Raw genomic sequence first — 10706 nt, forward strand, 5'->3', positions numbered from 1 at the left:
GGCGGGGACCGAGGCGGGGCGGAGAAGCAGCCGATCGGAGAGGCGGAGCAGCCAAGTCCTGGGCGGCTTATTGCTCCAGCTCGTTTGTGTGAATTTATAGATGATGTTGTAGCTCTTGGCACTGTGAGACAGAACGTCATCTGGACACGGGATTTTCCTTTCCCTTTTTCACAGAGACCGCAGCCTTGGAGGGGCTGTGGTAAAGGTTATGGCATGGCTGGCTTGCTGGTGCTGCATCTTGGGACTGAATGTGAGAGTCTGGCTTTTCTGATAGTGTGCCTAGGAAGTTGGTGGGCTTTTTCTTTTTTTTTTTTCTTTTTTTTTTTTTTTTTTCCCCCAGAGTTACTGAGAAAACACATTGTACCTGCCCTCAGTAGTCTGCTGGTCTAATGTGACACTTGTGCTACCTTTGCGCTTGCCAGAGTCGGTTCTGTCCCTTGACCCCGCTGTGCTGAGTCCTGCACTAGCACGGCTTGGGGACCAGCTTAGTTGCAGCCCATGGGTGAAAACTTAATGCTGGACAGGCAGGAGCAGGCACTGAGGACACATTTTCCAGGTTTTCTAGGCTGGATGTGGAGACCATGTATGTGCGTCCCCCTCCCTGTCTCTGCTTTTTTTGGCATGCCAGATGTGCATAGTGATGCTCTTAATAACACTCAGAGGGTTAAATGTGGATAAACACAAAACAAGGCTTCTGAAAAGCCTGACAATTGTCATGCAGCATTTCTCAGACTATAGCCCCCGAGATGCACTTCATAAAGCCAATAAAGCGCGCACCGGTGGTCTCCCGTTTCCCTGGCAACGGACCACAGGGCACCCTGTGTGTGAAATGCATGAACATCTGCGAATTAATCTTTTTTAGTTTGTTCCTTCCTTGGCACCGGCGGGGCCAAGCTAGAGGGTCCCCCAGGGATGCCCCCAGCACCTGGTGGAGGGGGTGAAGCAGGGTCCCTTCCAGCAGTGCTTCCCACAGTGGAGGGACTCTGCCTGACCTGACAGGGTTCTCACTGGGATGCTGCGAGCTTGCATGTGGCTGCACGGGTGAACAAACAAACAAAAATTTCTCCTAAGTTGAGGTTTTCTTTCGCTTGTCGATCTGCCATGGAAAAAAATAATCTGAGGGAAAAACTGAAGTAAGCGCTGATGTCCACACCACAGTTCACCAGACTTCACCGCTCTAGTGGCAGCTGAAGTCGAGGGGTAACTGGTCTCACAACAGACTGCAAAATGAGGACGTGAAACAAAACTCAGCAGCGTGGCAGCCGACCCGCCATGAAGCCCAGCTGTGGCTGGGCCTGGGAGATGCAAGACCTGGGGGCAGTAGTTTTGGCATCCTCCCTGAGCGACCGGCAAGCGCGCCGGTACAGGTCCCGGCAGTCGGCATCCCCCCAGGTGCGTGGGTGTCGTGGTGTCCCCCGGTGCGGTGGGGTGTCCCCCGGTGGGGTGGGGCGAGGGGTACAAAAAAAGCCGCCCGGCACTTCGGGGGCCCCCCCCGCGGCTCCCCACCAAGTCTGCGGGAGGACTGTAGGGGGAACACTGTGTATGTCGTATCAGTGGGGATGCTGGATGCAGTCAGTGCTTTAATGAAGTATTGAACGTGAAAGGCCGCTTTAATCTGCTAATTGCATTAAGAGGACAGCAGATTGCTCTGTATCACTTCTTCTTGAGCTGCAAGCTTATCAAAGAGGACCGAGGTGCTTTTAAGTGAGGTATTGCAGCCAGTCCAATGCTACTTGTTTGCATACAAATATTAGCAGCCACAGCTGTACCTCTGTTTCAATGTCTCGGGAGAGGCAGCAAATGCGGCTGAGGGGGTTTCCTTAATGTGTGCTTGCCAGCAGGGTGGAAGAGAAGAAGAGGGGAAAAATTTCAGCACGGTTTGTTCCTTTTTTTTCATTTACAGGCTGAGCAGTCTATTGTAGGCAGCTTCTCCGTGCAATGAAGCTGGCATATTTCAAACCACTATGTTTTTTGAAAGAGGCCATACAGTATTTTCTTTGCTGTATTAATCATGCCAAGTCAAAGTAAGTAATAACGCTGATTTTACTAGTGATGTCCTACTTTGTCAGACTGGTGTACACTGCAAAGTTGTTAGGTGTATGGAAGAAGGGATAGGAGACGTGTCTCCCAGTTACAGCTACCCCAGAAAGATTGTCAGCAGGGTTGTGCAGTATGAGTTTGGGATAGACCACACACAACACAAAACTTGGCAGCTACAAGCAATGTATTTCTGAGTCCTTTGTTCATTTTAATAACAGAGTGACCAGAATATAGAAATCATTGTTTGCATTGAGTTGAAAAACTAATGCTGACCTAAATAAGATGAAGCATTGCCTTGCGATGTTATGATACCAGGCATTAGGAAATCATTGTATTTGGCTTGCAGTAATTATAGCTGTGTGTTTAGATTTCTTGTCTCTCCCTGTCATGTTTTCTGAAACCTGTTGGTGCTGTATTTCTGTCCCACCTGTTTCCTTTAAAAATACCAAACTGCAATTTGTTTTTTCCCTCGAGGAAATGAATGTTTACCTTTTCCTGCCCTGCTTTGAGAAAAGTTTCTTGCAATGACCTGCAAATATTATTTGGTAATAAGCTTTGCTGTCCCATACTACAAAATATGAGAGGAATTCGCTATCTGAATAGTTTTTAAATAATCTATTTAAGATCAATTACAGTAGACTTCATAGGGTGGTGAGAGAAACCCTTTCTCTGCCATTCTGTGACGTACAGTATCTTTCCAAGTGCCCTGTCAGGATGGGTAATTGGCCTTTAGAGTAGCAAAGTTCCTCTGCTTTCAGTGTGAAGGCAAGCTGTCCAGGGTCATTTTGGTGCCTTTATAAAAAGCAGCAGATACTCACCATCTGGGTAGCTTAAAAACTGTATATCCCGTTGCAGATATTTGAAAGCAAGTAAGTATTTAGCAGACCTTCCCTATGACTCCTGTGTTCTTCATGATGATTTTTTGGTAACTGTGTTGCCTCCAGCCATGGCAAAGGCTGGAGGTGCTGTTCTTGAACCCTTCCTGTTTTAGGGGATGAGGAAGAGGAGACAAGTTTGAGTGGTATTACTCTCTCTTCCCTTATGAGTATCTAACTTAAGTCTGCGCAGGTTTTTCCCAGTTAACCTGTGCAGGTTGCAAACCTTTTGATGTCAAATATTTTCTGTGTTATAGTAACTCTCTGTTGTGCTTTGGTCTCCATGGACCCTAAACGATTTGCAAACACTGCTAATGACTGTAACAGTCCTGCTAATACTGATAAACAAACTTAACATTGCAAATAGCAATAACATGATTTTTAATAGTTAATTTAACTCAAGTTTCCCACTAAGTGGAATAGCACTGGAATGGTTGCTAACAGCTGTAGTGATCACAAAGTGACAGAGCTGCAGCTACAGAGTAGGCAAGTGTTTCATAATTGTTTTGGACGTAAAGAGGAAGAAAACTTTTTTTAATTGAAGAAGGCTCCTTATGTTGACAACGCACGACTCCAGAGATTGCTACAGTGCAATCGCTGTAAAACTGCTTGTTTTACAAACAAAATATGTTACAGATTCTAATTATGAAAACAAAAATATGTGCTTTAATTTGACATACAGACATAATTTCTCTTACGATTTTGCTAACTCTTTAAACTGCCAGGGAGTCTCTCTGGAATACTAGTTTTCCAGCATGCACAATTGCTACTGTAGATGTAAAAAATAAAATATTTATAAGTGTATTTGATATTGTTTTCTGGTGTATCCATCCAACACTGCACTGTGATGTATATGTAAACTTGTTTTAGGAAAAATATTTGTTCATATTGAGGGTTCCTCTAGCCAATAGGGGGATTAAATCAAAACAAACAGTGCTTGTTACCTATTTTGTTCCTTTTCTTGAATTTCACTTAAAGTTTAAAAAGAATATGTTAGTGTAATGACATGGTTGTGACAAAACCTTAACAAAAAGGAGGAAGCAGGTATCTGGAGGTGGGCTGCTTCCAATACTAAAGAGGCAATTGAAGTAAAGGGTGTAATGCCTAGCACTTGGTTCTGTGCCGTGCGAGTAGTTTGCGTGGCTCTTTGAAAGTGCAAACATGAACCCTCGTGAAACCTCAAGAGAAAAAAACAGCACGTGAAGGTTCGCTTTGTTGCTGCAGGGAAAGAAAAGCTAAGGTGGGTGATTAAGAAGAGATCAAGTGAGCATGGGGGAGCAGGAGGAGGAAGGGATGTGGGAATAAATGCATGTTTCCTGTCTGCATCCACATGACTAACTACTGCGCTTATTTTTATCCACATTTTACATATTCTCTGGAGAGAACTCTTCTACAACTCGCATGAAAAAAAAAAAATAGGCAGAAAAATCGTAGGCAGTAGCCTTGATTGTGCTGCATAAAGATCAGGCATCTAGTAGACGTGTGTGCCTAAAGCTTGCACGTTAAAAGCTGTTTGTGCTTTATACAGTGAAACCAGAAACAACGTGTAGGAAGGTGTTAATCCTCTGAACATCAGCGCTTTCCAAGATCATTGGTTATCATTGTCCTCTGTCGTGTCAGAATTTGCCTAATGTTTCCTTGTCTTCGATTGGACATCTGGTAGTTCCTCGGAAATATTTTAAGAGCCATCGTTTAGTAGTTTTCGGGGGAAAGCCTTGAATAATTCACACAACAAATGATTAGGCAAGCACTTGTCTATCTAACTGAATTATTCTGCATGTTTGCTGAAGCAGTTAAGCAGGAGAACAGCATTCCCTCCTCCGGAGGGTTTACAGTGGTAGTATTGACCCACCTAGTTATTTGGCTTCAGCCTTTTGTTGACACTGTTGTAAATGAAAGCAGCCTGGACAGGCACTGAGCAGCTGGGCTGGATAATTGTGAAAGATTCATGCTTGTTGCTGTTACCCCCAGTGTTTGTAGTGGGTTGTTTGCTTTGACTTTTGTTGAACTGTTGACAAAAGCATTAGATACAACTGGGAACAAATAAAGTGGTGAGATGCCAGGAGTGCTTGGCAGTAATGGTGGTTTTCCTTCTGACTTAAATGGGTAATGTCACTTACCTGGATGGGAAGTGCCTAAAGGTGTGTTCAGCATTTGTCTGCTTGCTCCTCCCTCTCCCCTTACACCTCCTTTCCATATTGCTAAATATGTTTTGGCAAACACAGGTGAATAAAAACAGAGCAGAGGCAATTTCACCATTGCCTTAACTCTTTGGCACCACAGTTTTGAAGCTCTTTCTGACTGTGGGTGTCTTGCTGGGCAAATCCAGTTCCTTGCATGAAAGGATTTAAGTACAGAAAGGGAAGGGGAGAGAAGAGAAGAGGGTGGGGAAAAAAAAAAAAAAAAAGGAAAAAATTAAAACGGAGGGGGAGGTAGAAGGGGTAGAGTTGAGAAAAGAAAGGATTAAATAGAACAGTATACACTAAGTAGTATAGCCAGCAAAATTGAAGTCATTTACTGGAACGCTTTTAATTTGGTTTAAACAAAATACTCTTTTTGTATATTCAAATAGGGAATAGCTCAGCTGTTGTGAAGCCAGAAAATTAATGGTATTTTTAGTGAAATAGCAAAAGCATGTCAACAACATAGCTGTGGATGATAATGTTGCCATTTTATTCATGAGGAATTATCAATGCAGGTTACTGGACAACGTAGTGTGACTGGAATGATTGAGCACAGGGGGAAGCGGCTGTCCTTCCGTAAGATGATTTCATTTTGCATTTAGTCTTTCAGGAAGAGAAGGAAAGAGAAAGAAAGCATTTAAAAATAGGTGTCTAAGATGCCTCTCCCTGTTGTTTCTGGCTCCTGGAGACTAACCTTTTCACCTTGCTCTGACTCACGGTTTTGTCACTGCTTCTTTTTTGCCAGCTGTCCTTTCTTCTCGAGTCTGTCTGGAGGGATAACAAGAGAACAGAAGCAGAAGAATAGAGTTGCGTTAGGTTATCTATGCTGAAAAGGCAGTTTTGGCCCTGGAGGAGCTGCAAGTTCGTTGTAATCATCTCTGGCTTTGGAGTTCTGTGCCTGAGCATTTTTTTGCTTGGAACTCTTAATGCATTTAAGGTGTTGTGAAATATGTTTACCTTGGCCAGTCATGGAGGAAGTCAGTGTATGATCTGCAGGTTTTTACCACTTGGCAGGAGAGATGCTTCATGTCCGTTATTCCAGCTGTAGTTTTCTTGTAGCTGTCAACCTCAGACTTTTGTGCAGATCAAATGGCAGGTAGAGCTCACAGGTGTGAAGACACCACTGTGATGAAAGAAGACACAGTTTTGTATTGCTGTCTTACAGCACACAAAGGTATTCCTTGACTCTGCTGTGGTTTGTGCATCAGGTGGTATGTGTGATGACCGCAGAGTTTCGGAGCACCAGAGTTGTCATATGCAAGGATTTTTTGTCACCTGCCTTCTTGCAGCTTCAAGTTGTCCTAAAGCCAGACACCATACTAGCAAGGTAATGGTGGTGGTTTTGGACCCACTTTGAGCAATCATCTGTGAGTGTTTATTGCCCTTTGTTATGGTTGCCATATTGTTCCTAGTCTCTTCACAATAAGAAAAGAAGCAGAGCAGAAGAAGAGATAAGAAACAAATGGCCTTTTACCACTGCTATTGCTAAGTTTTCTTGTAACATACAGCATGCTTGTGGCAAACCACAGCCCTGTGGATATCAGCAAGAAGCATTTTGCCCAGATGTTAAATACTGTGGGATTAGGGCCTGAATTTATTATTAATCCTACAAATATTAAAAGAAAGTGAAGAAATATCAAGCTATTTCCAGCAAACATGTACTGGGAGTGTTGTTACTGCAAATACCAGCTTGTGCATGATGAATCCCCAATTCTTTTTGTCTCCCTCTTTGGGGAATACCCTGAACAATTCTGCAGGGACCTAAAGAAATTCTCACAGCAAATTTCAACCCTGAATGAATGAGAAATGAGAAATCTCTGAAAAGTCGGGACTTAAAGCCCAATCAAAACAAATGTATTCCATAATCATGTCTGCACAGCATTTGGGAAATCCACTTCTGGATCATCTAAATTGTGCGAGAATTCGGGAAGAATAACCCATGAATGTTCTGCAGTATTGCCTGGATGTTTTTTTTATCAAGCTTGGATAGTTTTCTGATTTCATGTGAAATGCACTTTTCCCTGTACTTGGTCACACAATGTTAGCTCTTTAGGCTAATCTGCTTTGCTTGCAGATCTGTAAGAAGGGCCTCAAGCTGTGCTGCACCAGGAGAAGGCATGAGCTTCAGGAAGCTGAGACCTGGAAGCATGAAAGTGCTTCTGGAAAGTTTTGCATTGGAGTAACGATAGTTTTGAATGATTACAGGAGCAAGAAGGAAAGAGACTCTGTGGCATACTACATAGACTGAGATAGGATTGGACTCAGCTGAACTGCAAAGTGGTTATGCATCATGGTGCAACATCGTTTGCATAGTCTAGTGTCCGATAGTGAGAAAATGGAGTGCCAGAATGGTCAGGTAGGAATAAGAGTGAAGATGGGAAAGAGCTTTCAATAATGTAGTATAGAAGACTCTAAAATAATGAGACAGAAGTAGCAGTATGACAGAGAGATGATGCTGTAAATCAGTGGTGCACAACCTTCAGCACAGAAGGTCTTTACTGGCAACTTTCCATGAGCCAGTGGGCTGCACCTATTTTGCATATAATTAACTTTGGATTTTAATCAGATAAGCACACACCCTGTTTGTTTTTCTTATTTATGGTGTGCTGTAAGTGCAAACACTGCATAGCACAAAGCAATAAAAGACTGTGTACTTGCTGGGTTATAGTAAAAGGAGTGACAATGGGATGACTGGCTCTGCATTTTTTAAATCGTAGAGGTTTATCTGACATAGGGCTGTCTTTGAGAAGGCCTTACACATTCTGAAGTACAGGTTTGAGTTTATTAGGCGGCTGCAAATTTTACTTTCTTCACATTTCAGATTCATAAAGTTAATTTGAGAAAAAATAATTTCAAAGACAAGCCTGCAGATAGTACATTTCCTGGTTAATTCTGTTACCCATGGGTAATTTGAAAAACAACAACCACCACTAGCAGTATTTTCTTCCTGAAATTTTGATCATAGTATTAGGTTAGTTACATCTCAGAGGTACTGGCTTTAGGTTCTCATGAATTTAGCAGATGACAGTTTTGCAAAGACGCAGAAGTGCTTTTTCTTTTACATTTCCTGTATCTGTATGGGACAGATTTATGCAGACTAAGAATGGGCTAAAGTTATTTTTTGTAGACATAGTAGTTTCTAGAGTGTAGTATAGGCACTCCGTTATAGTGGTTGGAGTACTGTAGTCATGCAGTTTTGTTTTTGCTGCTACAAGGAGGACTGATTCCTCCTCTGATTTTTCCATTTCAGTCTAGCATATTTAATGGATCCATCCCTCTGATACTGGAGTACCTCCAAATCTTCAATACATTAATCCTCACAACAACTCTGTAAGGGAAAGAAATGCTCTCTAGGCTTCTGACATTATCCCTATTTTATAAATAATTAACTGAAGCATGAAGAGGCTTATTTGACTTTACATGATCAGACAAAAGAGCAGACTGCTGAACTTAGATTTCCCATATATAAACAGTTTTCCATCCTTCCCAGTTTTAGTTTTTGCTCTGGCATAAGCATTACCCTGTGATACTACTTTTTTTTTTTTTTTTTTTTTTTTTATCTAATTTGTCTTTTTAAAACCTCTCAGTGTGTTTTTGTTCCATTCATGGCAGGTACTTGCATGCTTCTTTCTACTGGTGGCTAGTTTGCCAGCCAGTTTTAAGCTTTTGGGCTAACTGTTTTCAGTTGATTAACCTCCATATGTTTTGTCAGAGGAAAAGCTTTGGTTGAATTTCCATCCTTCATTAGGGTCTGATTACACTGCTCTTGTATGTGATATGGGTCCTTCAACACCACACAGGACTGTAGATGTAGCAGAACTGATGGAAACTCCCTGCACTGTTGAGAGGGTCACAGCAGGAAGAGCATGTGCCCAGTGTCCCCCACAGACCAACCAGCCTCCACGAAGCACACCACTGAAACCCCAGGGCTAACGCTAACCTGCTGGCCAGTAGCATGATTCTGACAGCCCAGCACTGTGTCTGGGCTGCTCCCCTTTGCATGACCTGTGGCCCCGGGGCCATGCTGGCGGAGCTCTGCTGCCCTCCATAGGAGTGCTCTGCTGACAGCTAGCAAGGTGCCCAGCGCAGGCTGCGGCACGGCTGGAAGCCTTTCTCAGGCTTCCTCCAGTGCTGCTGCGGAGGGAGCAACTTCAGCAGTGGATATGGGAATGTGATTTTTGTCAGTATTGAAAGCGCCCTGTGGGGAGAGCATGTAGGCAGAGAAGGATTTCCGTCTGCAGGCTGGAGCTCTGGATACAATTGTGCCTGCTGTGAAAGAGCTTGTTACACTTTCTCACTGTAAGGGCTCCATCTGGTGCTCTAGGTGTCTTTAAATGGAAATTTACGTTTACTGTCAGAATTAAAGCCTATGCACAATGAGCAGTGTGATGGTCTTGCCAGTCACATCAAATGCTGAAAGTCTTTCCTTCACCTTCCATCCTGTAATGTAAAGGGCAAGGAAGGACAGCCAAATGGAAGGGGATGGACTGGGCAAGTTCAGAACCTGTCCTTGTCATAGTAGGAAACAGTGATAAAGATTCACTTTAAAATTCTACATTTTGTTTGTCTTAGGGCAGCATTCAGCTCAGTACTGAGAGTTAAGCAAGACTGCATTGCAAAGAAACTGAGTTTGCTTTTGCTCAAGCAACCCAGATGTTGGCCAATACACAGTGGTGTGACTTACAGCTCAGCCTCTTAAATTCTAGCTAGAGACTTGCTGCCAGTGCTTTGTGTACTCAGTGTAAAGTCCCCACTCACTCATCAGGTCAAGCATGCCCTACACTGATGTCAAATTTGAAGTTGATGTGTGCAGAGATCATCATAGTAGTCAAGCGTTGCACAAGGAAGCACTTTGCTAGCTATTCTGACTTCTGCCTTGAAAAGTCATGGTCTTGGCAGCTACTAAGGAGAAGAAATTCCCTGACAAACTGCTGCAATCTGGGATTTAATAACTCTTTCCAACGAAGAAACCCATTTTACAAGTTATCCCATGCATCCTTTTCAGCTCCATTTTTGACTTCTCACCATCTAGCTGCTTCAGTCTCATCTGGATTCTTTACAATTAAAGTAATTCCTAACTCTGCATAAAATCAAGCTGCTTGGTTAGGTGCCTATTAAAATATGGGTGTTGGTTTTAATGTACTCCAAAGCAAGCCCAAAAATGCTTGTCTTTACTGTTACATTACCCCAGTGAATGGTGGCTAGAGGAAATTTTCCATGTTGAGGAAGCTTGGGGAGGTTTTCTGCTAACCCTGTAACTCCTGGTTTTATAGAGCTGCTTGGGCCTTTGATCTACATGCTTTTAATTGGCTCACAGGGAGGTTATTTACAGTCAACAAGGAAAGTACCTTGAACTTGTCATTTTAACAAACTTGTTACTTGCCAGCTTCTCTAAAGGCATCCCAAATGGAAATAAACATCTTTCAGTTTGTTTTATAAATTTTAAAAATGGTTTCCTAGACAACCTTAATGAAATGTCAGCTTCTTCTCAGATCTAAACCCACACCATAGGTATTGTTATCTCCATCCCTGCTGGGTAATTTATATACTGCAATAGTTTGTTTGGAAACATGTCTGTTGTTCTTTAACATGTACTTAATGCTAGATT

The sequence above is a fragment of the Merops nubicus genome, unplaced genomic scaffold (genome assembly GCF_000691845.1).
Source record: "Merops nubicus isolate BGI_N331 unplaced genomic scaffold, ASM69184v1 scaffold30259, whole genome shotgun sequence".
NCBI classification, from domain to species: Eukaryota; Metazoa; Chordata; class Aves; order Coraciiformes; family Meropidae; genus Merops; species Merops nubicus.